A 12,428-nucleotide genomic window follows, 5' to 3' on the forward strand; every position below is an offset into this window, starting at 1 on the left:
GGCCTTGCCAGCAGCGCCCACATCCCATGAACGAATATTAAAAAAGGGATGTCTGTTCTGTACTCAGTTAGTGAAACAATGCCTCATTTTTTTGACTGTTCTGATTTTCCACACTTAGCCACTGGAAGCCACATGGGGTCTCCATCCTATTACTGTAGTATCCAATAACTCAATATATTTATAAAATCATTGATTCCCTTGATAGCTTAGTGCAGGGATGTCCAACCTGCTGCCGATGGGCCACATGCAGTCTTCAACTCTGGAAATCCAGCTCTCAAAGCCCAGGCAACTTGGTACTATTTGTACGGTAGCAAAATACTGCAGATGCTGGAAATCCGAAATAACAAAGGGTTTCGACCTGAAACATTGACTCTAATTTCTCTCCACGGATGTTGCCTGGCCTGCTGAGTTTTTCCAGCATTTTCTGTTGTTATTTTGGTACAGGAAACTTTGGTTTATCCGGAGGTTAACTGTCCGGAATGCTCGAGCCACCGGCAAAATTCAGGAGTCGGTTCAGTAAGATTTTTTTCTTTTCGTTGCTTTTTTTTTCACCAGTCAGGCTCTGCAAGGTCTAGCTAAAGCTGTTGCTTAGCAACAGAGACGCTTGCAAGCTACGGCCGACTGTTTAGAAGCTGTGGGTTTGTTGCTAGATACGGAGCTCAAAAGCTTCCGTATGTTTTAACATTAGCGCTGGTTTGTCCGGCAGTTTTGATGGGACGGCAACAGCTCGGTCCCGTCGGTGCCGGATATCACACAGTTTCCTGTACTATTTGTGTTTGTATTTGTCCTGTTTGAGTTGTGTGGGCTTAAAAGTTTGGAAAGGGTTGTTCTTAGCACTGTTGTCTCATTGGTGGATAAAATCTAAATCATAGAAACATAGAATAGTACAGCACAGAAGGAGGCCATTCGGCCCATTGAGACTGCGCTGCCTCTTTCGAAAAGCAATCCAGTTAGTCCTACTCCCCTGCTCTTTCCCCATATCCCTGCAAGTTTTTCCTCCTTCAAGTATTTATGCAATTCCCTTTTGAAGGCTACTATTGAATCTGTATCCACCACCTTATCGGGCAGTGACTTCAAAATGCTAACCATTAGTTGAGTGAAAAAGTTTTCCTCATGTCGCCTCTGGTTCTTTTGCCAGTCACCTTAAATCTGTGTCCTCTCATTATCGACCCTTCAGCCATTGGAAACGGTTTTTCTTTATTTACTTTATCTAAATCCTTCATGATTTTAAACGCTTCTATCAAATCTCCCTGTAGCACCCGCTCTCCCCCCCCCCACTCCAAGGGTAACAAATCAGAACATGAAGATCTGTTCGTTTAAACAGTTTGAGATATTCATTGTACTCTTAATTTGAAGTTACAGTACTAGAGTTAATCTGAATTAAGATTATTTGAAAGAAAACCCTCCTGTGCCTTTTAAAAATTAAAGACTTGCATTTACATACAGGAAACTTTCGATTAACCGGCACCTAAATAATCGGAAATGTCGGTTAACTGGCAAAATTCAGGAGTAGGTTTTACTTCATATTTATTTGCCGCTTTCCATCTGTGCTGTGCAAGGGTGTGGCTGCAGCTGTTGCTAAGCTACAGAGACGCTTGAAACTTGTGTTCATTGTTCTACAGTTGTTGCTAAGCAACAGGGTTTGTTGCTTTATACGGAGCTGTCAGCTCTCCCTATCTTTTACTATAGCGCTCGGTTATCCAGAATTTTTGATGAACCGGCACCACGGCGGTCCCGTCCGTGTCGGATTTAAAATAAGTTTCCTGTAGCGCCTTTCTTGACCTCAGGCAGTCCCAAAATAATACAGCCAATGAAGTACTTTTGAATGTTGTAATGCAGGAAATTATTTAACTTGCTTAATTTGAATTCAGGATAATTCATTTTTTTTTTTTTTTCAAGCAAAAAAGACTTTGAATTAACCGCAGGATGTATACCAAATAAACATTGTGTAGTTTCTGAGGCTCCACGTATGAGGCAGCCAATGAAGATAAAAGCTCTGGTTTAGTGAATACATGCGTCATGTGGAAAGAGCCATTTAGGCCAAGGTAGTCTTGGTATGTGTGGAGTTGAGCAGGATGGCAGTGTCTGTGTTATAGTTGTCCTTTGTGACCCCAGGCTATGGAGTGGAAAATGGCTTGGGCTTCTCTCTGCTGATTACCATTCAGTGGACCCTGCTGGAGATGTGAACATGCGGATATCTGTTGATGAAAAGAATGGGACCAGATTTCCCCATTTGACCGGTTCAAAAAGGCTAATGGAACGTTGGCCTTTATCTCAAAGGGGCTGGAATACAATGGGGAGGAAGTTATGCTTCAGTTGTACAGAACCCCACCTGGAGCACTGCATTCAGTTCTGGGCACAGCACCTGGGGAAAGATGTATTGCTTTGGAGGGGGTACAGCGCAGATCCACCAGAATGATACTGGGGTTTAAAGGGTTAAATTATGAGGCCAGGTTGCATAAACTTGGCTTTTATTCCCTTGAGTTTAGATGGTTGAGGGGTGGTCTAATCGAGGTGTTTAAAATATAAAAGGATTTGATCGGGTAGATACAGAGAAACTATTTCCTCTGGTGGGGGAATCCAGAACAAGTGGTCATAATCTTACAATTGGAGCTAAGCAATTCGGGAGTGAAATCGAGAAGCACTTTTTCACAAAATGTTTAGTGGAAATATAGAACCCCTGCCCCCCCCCCCCCCCCCAAAAAAAAAGGGCTGTGGCCTGGGACTCAGTGAAGTAACTACTAACAATACTAACAATAACCAGCCCCAGGACAGTGACAGGGTAACACAAAGAATTCGACCCAACACAATCGTCGCTAAGCAAAAGGAAAAATATCTGACATATTGGGCAGAAACAACAAAAACCCAAAGCAAACTCAATTGCTACTTGGCCCTAAACAGACAATACAACATAGCTGATTACCTGACCATGGTAAAGGATAACAAACTGAGAAGAACCTTGACAAGGTACAGACTTAGCGAACATAGCCTAGCGATCGAAAAAGGCAGACACAGGCAGACCAGGCTGCCAAGAGAGGACAGGATATGCTCTCACTGCAGTCAGGGAGTGGTGGAGACAGAGATGCACTTCCTCACAGCTTGTGGAAAATATCAGGGCATCAGGGAGAATTTCTACCAAAAATTCTCACAAATATGCCCTGATTTCAGAAATCTGAATGACAACCAAAAACTCCCATTCCTACTGGGAGAGGAGAGAAGCTGTATAACACTGGCGGCGCACTATGTTACAGCTTGCCATGAACAGAGGGACAACCAGTAAACTAAGAAAAAAATATATATAGATAATGCGAATGTATGTTTATACACTCAGGGATATACCTGTTTATACACTGTATGAATAGAACTGCGTTTATGTGCTAAACCATAAATGTATTTTGATGCTTTGGCAACATAAGATGTGACTTATCATGCCAATAAAGCGATTTAAATTGTAAAAAAAAAAAATTGTAAAAATTGGATGCTGGGTCAGTTGAAATGTTCAACACGGAGATTGATTTTTTTTTTGTTAGGTAAGGGTGTCAAAGGATGTGGATCAAACGTGAGTAAATGGAGTAGAGGTGCAGGTCAGCCATAATCTGATTGAATGGCAGAACAGACTTCTGTTCCTGTGTTGTAACATGTCTCACCAGCTCTGATGGGCTCTGTGGATGAACACATTAATACTTGCCCATGAGATGAACCTCTCCCCATAGAACTGCACCCCATCTTGAGTTGCTGGCTTCAAGAGAGATGGCATAAGAAGGGAAAAGCTGACTGGGGAGGGAGCATGAAACCTTTGGGATTTTCCTGTCCCATAACCTTTTATTTCTAGATATATAAATATTTTTTCCACATGTCACATTTAATATGTGCTGATCATTCGGCCTTTACACCTGAAAATTGGAGCCAATGGTTCTTCTGTAAAGATGTTGTAAACTGCTCAAGCTCAAGTCCTTGCTATTTCAGTATCTTGCTTACTCAACCTTCCTTTTATCTCTTCAGCCCCATTGCTATGCTTTAAGTGCAACTTCTGGTACTTGCTGAAGTAAACAGCCAGGTTGCTGAAGTAAACATTTGACAGTTCAAAATCTGAATAGGAGAGAATGGATAGAGCCAGCAATATTTGAAGCTATACGCAGGACTCTCCCATTAATGTTCAATTGTTGCGAGAACCATGCATAGGTTTGATGCTCCATTAATGATGAAAGTGATGAAAGTATTAATATGTGTATCAAGTTAAGAGTCAGGGATGGGTGTGCAAACAGATTTGAATGTTTCTTCATTGAAGATACTTCACCTAATTATTGAAGTAATTTTGTGACGGTTGGATTTAATTATTTTAAAAATTAGCATGAGGTGGCTCAGTGTAGGATGTAGCTTCATACCTGCAATTCCCAAGTAGCAAATTCTGCAGCTAGCAGAAGATGAGAATTGGCTGGTGATGTGTGATGCATTCCAGCAAGCCAAAGTACAGTGCCACAGGTTCTCTCTGAGTATCTGGTGTAAAACACAAAAATGTAGAACCCTTTATCAGAACTGAAACTTTAGCCTGTCTTTTCTCTTTACGGTTGTTGACTGACTTGTAGTGTATTGTCAGCATTTTCTGTGTTTTTAATTTCAGATTTGCAACATTTGCAGTTGTATTTTATTTTTTATTTGTACGATAGGCTGTAAACTTTTTTCCTGCTGTTTCTCTGTACTAGTACTTTTCCAATGTACTAGTATGACCCCTCCCCCCACAATTCTCTCAGACTAGTTTAACACTGCTTTGGTAGATTTTTTTTTTCCCCAATGAACTATTTATAAAATGAATTCAAACCTTTATTGTAGTTCCCCATGTGACTTAATAGATAATTGGTTGTTACAAATTGAGAGTGTCCCATGTTTGATTCCCACTGTATCGTGAGTTAACCCGGACAGCAGTTGTGGTGTTACAATTTGCTACATTGGGAAAAGTCAGCCATGGTTCCTGCTTCTCATTGTTGGTCTGTGCTGGAAAGCGGATGTGTATTGGATCTCTGTTTAGGAAAGGATTGGGCTCAGCTGATGGCCTCCAAGCACTGTCTAGGCTCACCTATCGAGTACTGACACTTTTGTATCATCCGGCACTTTCAGAAAAGAAGGGGAGATTAAAAAAAAAGTAACTTTTATTTTCTGTTGCTTTCCCCTCCTTTTTTTCCCCCAGCACTTTTCTCCACTCCCCTTTTTAAAGGCTTTGGTTTCTTGCTGGGGGTCACCCTTCAGTACTTCACCTAAGTAATGACTATTGTCAGGCTATTCCACCACTACGGCATCACAACTGAGCCCAATGCTGTCTTCATCTAATATTTGAGTGTATACTTCCAGCAGATGACACTTGATAGAGCACGGAACCTGTAATGCAGTTCCCTTTCTTAACTCGGTGCCGAGACCAATTGTCCAACTGAAATCCGCTAATTCAGTAGAGATCTGGTATGAAAACTTGGACCATTATGGTCTGTATGGCTCCGCTATCTCAGTGACGTAACCTGCTGAGCCACTGGAGGAGCAATGTTCCCTTGAATTTTTTTTTTGGGTGCGCGGCCCCTTTAACGGGCTGCGCGGTCCATTCAAATTCCCACGCATGTGTGGTTTTTCCTAGTGTGAAGCTGGCAAGCAGCCTGCGCGGGAGCTCCAGACAGCTGCGCAGCTTAAAGGGAACATTGTGGAAGAGCTACCTTTTTTCTTTTTATTGTGTTAAGCATTTTATTAAAATGTCAAGCTGTACTCAACTATATAACAGCAAAAAACAAACAATTGCTCTAAATTGCACCTAATTCAACTTGTGACTTTAATTTAAGAGAACACTTTCATTATGCATTCAATTTCTTTATAATATCTGCAGACTGTTATTTCTCAATAACTAACTGGTTACATTTGCAGTAATAATGTTGAATTGTCAATCCTTTTGTGCAGCAGGCATTAAAAAAAAAATAGAATTCTCAGAATACCACAACGTGTAAAATTTTTGGGAATAGTTTGCATGAGAGTGATTCTCGGGTTCAAAGGAGATTCACCCTAGCTGTTTATGATGTCATCTGAACCATTTATAAGATTGCTTTTTAATCAACCCCACATTAAAACTCCAAACAATTTTTGAAGTAAAGTGTAACCTTGTTCCTGTACCAAATAATTTCCCCATCGTAGTGAACTGATTTCTGTTTAGTCTGCAGCAGCCTTTCATCCAAGGGCTGCTAACAGCTGAAATACTGTCAGCAAAACTATAAAGTTTTTTTGTCGTAAAAAAAAAAAAATTGCTCTTGTTAAATAGAGTAGATATTTTGTACATACTCCCTGTAGTGTGTCTACAGCAGGTTTTTAAGCTAGTGCTGTTAGCAAATCCCTTACCTGTGGGAGTTTGTGGCCAAGGAAGAAAGGAAGACAGATACTCTTGCCCCGAAACAAAGAAAAAATGCCGAACATTCAGAATCTGAATTTGACTTAAAAGATAAAAAGATTTAGTCAATTTGTGGAAGGAAACAATTTCTGGAGAAGCATATATTCAGTAAAAGCTGTTTGGGACATCCTTTAATGTGTTGTTTGTCTTTGGCTCAGTTGAACATTAGAAGAATTCGTTCTTGGGATGCAAGCGTCACAGGCAAGGCGGGCATTTATTGCCCATCCCTAGTTGCTTTTGAGAAGGTGTTAGTGGATCGCTGCCAATATCGCTCAACCTTTGGTGGCTGTGCCTTCTGTTGCCTAGGCCCTAAGCTCTGGAATTCCCTGCCTAAACCTCTCCGCCTCACTACATCTCGTTCCTCCTTTAAGACGCTCCTTAAAACCTACCTCTTTGATCAAGCTTTTGGTCATCTGCCCTAATTTCTCCTTATGTGGATCGGTGTCATTTTTTTGTCTTAAAATACTCCTGTGCAGCGCCTTGGGACGTTTTACTACATTAAAGGCGCTATATAAATACTGTACTAGTTGTTGTATTAGCCCATCCCTCACGTCACTGTAGCAATGGCTGCAGGAGCAGCGGCTTTTCTATGGCGCTAACGTGCTATATGTCCACACAAGTGATTAGAATATTAATCACATTGCAACCAGACAACCAACAAATATAAAGTGCTGTAGTTCTTTAGTTCACTTTAGTATTAAAAAGAATTGAACAAAAACGGGTATCTTTATTTCCAACTTCAATCACTTCCATTAATAAACATGGTCTTCTTGAACCAGCACACCCCCCATGTAACATGTCAGAAATGCAGCACTTCTTCACAAGTGCAGAAAAACACCCACACAATTTGCGTCACCGAATTAAAAACCAAAAGCAGGAAAAGCTATGATTTAACTGAAATAAACATTCACCTTTCTTCCTGGACAGGAGAACCAATCAGACTGACTTGGAAATATTTACTAATATGTTGACGTAGATATTAATTTACGAATTTTGCTTCTAATGTTTTTCTCTCAAACATTCTCCACAATATTAAACCCTGCTCTTATCACAAAGTATTGAATTATTTTAGGTATTTTGCAATTAAATAGCGGAAAACAAACTTCATTGCACTTTCAATTTTTAATCTCCTATTTCAAACATTTATACCAAATCGAAATTGTACAAAATCAGTTTAATCGAAGTATTTTCTGTGTTTTTCTCAATAAACAAATACTAGTTTCTTCTAAAGTAGCTTCCTGCAATTTTTATACATCATTACATAAGTCGTGTTTCTATTAACACTCCACTAAATGTTTGAGGAAATCTATATTTACATTATTCCTGGGACTTGTTAGGGCTATAGAACGACAGACAAAATAAAAAGGTTTGTGTTTTTCCCCTTTTTTTTTTGGTTCTCTTCCTAAACGTCTTGATGCTACTTTTTTTTAAATATGTAACTCCTACACATCCTTCCCCCTCCTCAACAGCATGGTTGCAGACTCTCACTCTCTCTCTCTCTCTCTCTCTCCCTCCCAGTCTCCCTCTCCCTCCCAGTCTCTCTCTCTCTCTCTCTCCCTCCCAGTCTCCCTCTCCCTCTCCCCCTCCCTCTCCCTCCCAGTATCTCTCTCTCTCTCTCTCTCTCTCTCTCTTTCTCTCCCCCAGTCTTTCTCTCTCCCCAGTGTGTCTCTTTTTCTCTCTCTCTCTCTCTCTCTTCCCCCCCCGCCCCCCCCCCCCCCCCCCGGTGTCTCTCTCTCTCTCTCTCTCTCTCCCCCCTCTGATTCCTTCTCTCTCCCCTTTTGATCCTCGATCACCGCTCTGAGGTCGCAAGACTCGCAAATGATTCTCTCTGGATTCCCGGGGCCACTGTGTATTGGATCCCTCCCCCGCTCCAGCTACTGTCCAGTTCTTTGCGCGGCATTTCAACTGAACTGCGTGGGAGCTTGGGGATGAGTGCGCGCGTGCTGTCATGCAGCTTAGAGGGAACAGTGGTCGCTGCCTTCTTGAACCACTACAATCCGTGAGGTGAAGGTGCTCCCACAATGCTGTCAGGTCGGGAGTTCCAGGATTTTAACCCAACAACGATGAAGGAACCATGATATATGTCCAAGTCGGGATGGTTTGTATCTCTCCATACCCACCCCATCTTGAGTTTATGATTTTAGATTGCATTGCATCGTCACTATACTTATTCTTAACCATTTTAAGATCAGTGGCTCCATCCAAACCCCTTTGTCATACGATACTCTTTCTCCCCCCCCCCCCCCCCCCCCCCCACCCCCCACCCCCCAAGCTTACTAGTTTAAAATCACACCCTATCTCACACTATCCTTGGTGCAGGATGTCGCTGCCAATTGGTTGCGATGGAGTCTATCTCTACTTCACAGCCACCACTTGTTTCAAAACTGGTTCCAATACTCCCAGATTTGAAATCCTGCCTCCTACTCCACTCTTCTAACCACATGTTCAGCTTTCCAATCTTCCTCTGCATGTCTGGCTTAGTGTCTAGCACATAGTATTCTTGAGAATGCTGACTTTGATCCTTGCTTTTTATCTTTCTTCCTAGCTCCTTGTATTTCCTGTGTAAGACTCCTTCCTGTCCTACCAATGTTGTTAGTTCTAACATTGACCATGACCACTGACTGCTCACCTAACACTCCCAAGTGTCTACCTACACATTCCTTAGTGTCATAGAATGAATGATACAGCACAGAAGGAGGCCATTTGGCCCGTTTGTGCCTGTGCCGGCTCTTTGAAAGAGTGACCTCTATCCTGGCACCAGAGAGGCAACATGCTCTGCACTGTAAGTCATGACACAGCTAACAGTCTCACCCCCTCTGATTATTGAGTCTTGCACTATTAAAACTTTCTCCCAAATAGTACCATGTTCCATGTGGTCACATAGTGTCTACCCGCTTTCTTTCCAGAGACTGATTCCCCTCCCGTTCTAGACTGAAGAGTTGGCTAGGCTGAGCTCTGGTAGGCTCCCACCATGACTGTCTACCTCCTGACCACACCTTCTAGCTCCCTTTCTTCTTCCTGTCATTTTCACCCAGGCCTTCCCTTCCACACTTTCCTATCCAGATGCATCCATGAAGCAAAAAGTATGTTCTACAAATTTCTTCCCAGCCAGTCTAATGTGTACTGTGTATTGCATCGAGATGCTCTCAAGTTTATCAATCTACTGCTCAACTATTCGTGCAAGTGTGTACATTATGCTTGAAAATGTATACATATTGCACTTACTGCAATTCATTGGTCTCGTCATGGTACAAGCCCTTTCTAAATAACTTGCACCTTTTTAGTTTAAAAATAATACTCTTAAATACCTGGAATTTACTGTCTCTCGGCCTTTGCCTTTTGCAAAAATAAATGCAAACAGGTTTTTTTTGAGTGGTACCAGTAAACTGAAAGCAATTTCAATATGTAATTTGAGCATTGGAGGTAAATATACAGCTTGTGTTCATTCCTCAATTCCTGATCAGGCTGGAACATTATGATACAATACAATACTAATAATGTAACAAAGAAGAAAATGGGAAAATTCTGCTGTAAACAAAGGAATGTGTTGTGGTGAAAAATAAATTCACATCTAAACCGTGTAAAAGTAAAAAGATGCAGTTTATTATCAGAGCTCTGGGAGAAGAGTCTCAGACCCCGCGGTCTGTGCGAGCACCTTCTCGTTCTCTCTTGGTTGGTACAGCTTTTTATTCTATTTTCATCCAATCACATTGTATTACAATAATCACCTGATCACATGGATTCTTTTCAGTATTAGTAAAGGTTAGTTACACCTTACTATGCCTTTGGTCACAGGTCAAATTCCCATGACCCCTATATTCTGCTGTGTCTACAATTTTTAGCTAAAGCAGCATATTCCTTATCGCTTAGCAAAACGCACATATTCTGTCTGGTCCCACAACTGTGTCTTATCTTGGTTTTTTGAAGCTTCTCGCACTGTTCTTTGTTTAGTTTTGCCTTTTTACGTAAGTCAATTTTTATTGTGATATTTCTTATCTCAACCTGGTTTCTTTTAGTCACTTTCACATGACCCCACTCCTTTGTTCTGATTTTAATTTTGCTGGCATCACTTAAGTAGTGGTCACCTCGGCTGTCTGAATTCTGAGAGGGTTCAATTTAACCCCTTCAATACAATAGCTAATTAATCCTCCCCTGCAATGATTCTGGCGGTTAGGCCCTCGTGACCCTTCTTGGTCTGCAATACTGGGCTGCAGGTCATAGGTTACAGTATCAACAACTCGTTTGTAACTGAGCCCATTCTTTCTGTTCTGTTTCTTATCTCTGCCACCTGGATTATGACGTCTGGTTCTACAGGCTGCCAGACCATATTTGCTAGGCTGAGGCTTCTTTAATAATCTACGCAAGCCATTTTGTTTCTTTATGTTACTACTTTAAGTTTAGCTGACAGCTTTATTAAATCTTTCTCACACTTCAGCATTAGCTGTGTGTAGCTTGGTGGCTGTGTCTTATCCTGTTCTTGTAAGGCTCCATTGTATAATGTCCTTGGGCTGGGCTGGTTTATTGCCACCTGGTTTCTTCTCGGCTCTTAGTGATCTTGCACATGACCCCTCTCTTTTTCCTTTGTCTGAAGTAATTTGTTTGCCCTTCATTTTAAACACTGAAAGGATTTGCTTTTAACCCTTTCAAATGTAAGATTTGAAAAAATCTCAACCACTAATCCTAAAACAGTACAGTAAAATCAAATGTGGAGAAACCGAATCAAATAACTTTGCAACTACAAGGGGAAATCTGCTAAATATAGAAAAATTCTTTATACTTTTCTTAAATCACTGTTCTTCACCAACACCCCTCCCGAGTCTGGAGCCTGTGTGTTGTAGACATTTGTACGGGATTACAGTTACTGCCACCTTCTTGCAGTTCATAACCATCTCCAGAGACAGCCATAACCAAATGTTCCTTGAATTTACCTCATTTTTGGTGTCCTAATTGTAGTGTATGTACCTTTTTAAGAGGAACTATGTTTTTGAAGCCCCTGTATACTGTAGTACCAGTAGTGACCACTCGGGTATATAAGCCTGTGTAGCGTCTTGTGTAGTTAGTTCACCTCCAGACTTTGTTCAGTAAACACTTGTTAAATCAACTCCTGCATTCCGTGTCTCCATTAACACATAGATCTAACAGTGGCGACGAGTTAGAAACGAACTTACCTGCAATTCGGCAGCACCTCAAGGGGATCAATTCCTCAGACGAAGGTCGAAGCCAGAAGCAAGAAAAAAAAACTGTGGTTTCACCAGCTAAACGGGCTGGTGGCAGGTAGTACACTGATCCTTCCTGGGCTGCGGCGGGCTAGAGCTCGATCGGGTGGCTCTGCAACGGGGCCGGGCAGCGAGTCGGGAAGCAGAAGCAAAGAGAGAGAGAGAGGGTGGAGCACTCGGTGCGGCCGGTACTGCAAAGCAGGTCGGCGTTCGGACCGAGCAGAGGGAGGGGAAAGTCCCAGAGGGTCCGCTCCACGACGGGAACGGTTCTCCAAGTAACGGAGAAACTATTGAAGCAATATATATATTTAAAAAAAAATAGAAATACCGCGAAAAGCTGCAGGTCGCAACGGGAACCGTGGAGAACAGCGTTGGCAGCAGCGGCGGGAAAGCGCGGGAGGCGCCATCTTAACTCGGCGGGGAAGAAAGAACAGCGCGGGAAGCGCCATTTTAGATTTTCAAGATGCCGAAGACTGGTAATATTACTGCTTTTGATAGTGATATAGAAGATTGGACCACATATGTGGAAAGAGTGGAGGTATATTGCAAGGTGAATGAAGTAGCGGATGATAAAAAAGGCATCGGTACTTCTAAATCTGATGGGCGCAAGGACATACGGGCTGTTACGAAACTTGTCCATCGGTTTGGCTGGAGTGATCAAGAATTTTAATGAGATTGTTGATACCTTACAGAAGCACTTAAACCCAACACCGCTGCTGATAGCGGAACGATTCAAATTCTTCAGGAGGAATCAGCACAAGAATGAAAGTAACGCTGATTACCTCACCGAATTACGA

At 42.0% G+C, this 12,428-nt stretch overlaps 1 protein-coding gene across 3 annotated transcripts in view; it reads left to right on the forward strand.

The window, feature by feature from the left end:
* The window catches only part of LOC147108818 (translocating chain-associated membrane protein 1-like 1), a 126,404-nt gene that overhangs the window by 46,305 nt on the left and 67,671 nt on the right, over positions 1 to 12,428 (forward strand). The gene's annotated exons all lie outside the window — the stretch shown is intronic.

This window comes from Somniosus microcephalus, chromosome 13 (genome assembly GCF_052327205.1).
Source record: "Somniosus microcephalus isolate GS21.2 chromosome 13, FLI_Smic_1.0, whole genome shotgun sequence".
In the NCBI taxonomy this organism is placed as follows: Eukaryota; Metazoa; Chordata; class Chondrichthyes; order Squaliformes; family Somniosidae; genus Somniosus; species Somniosus microcephalus.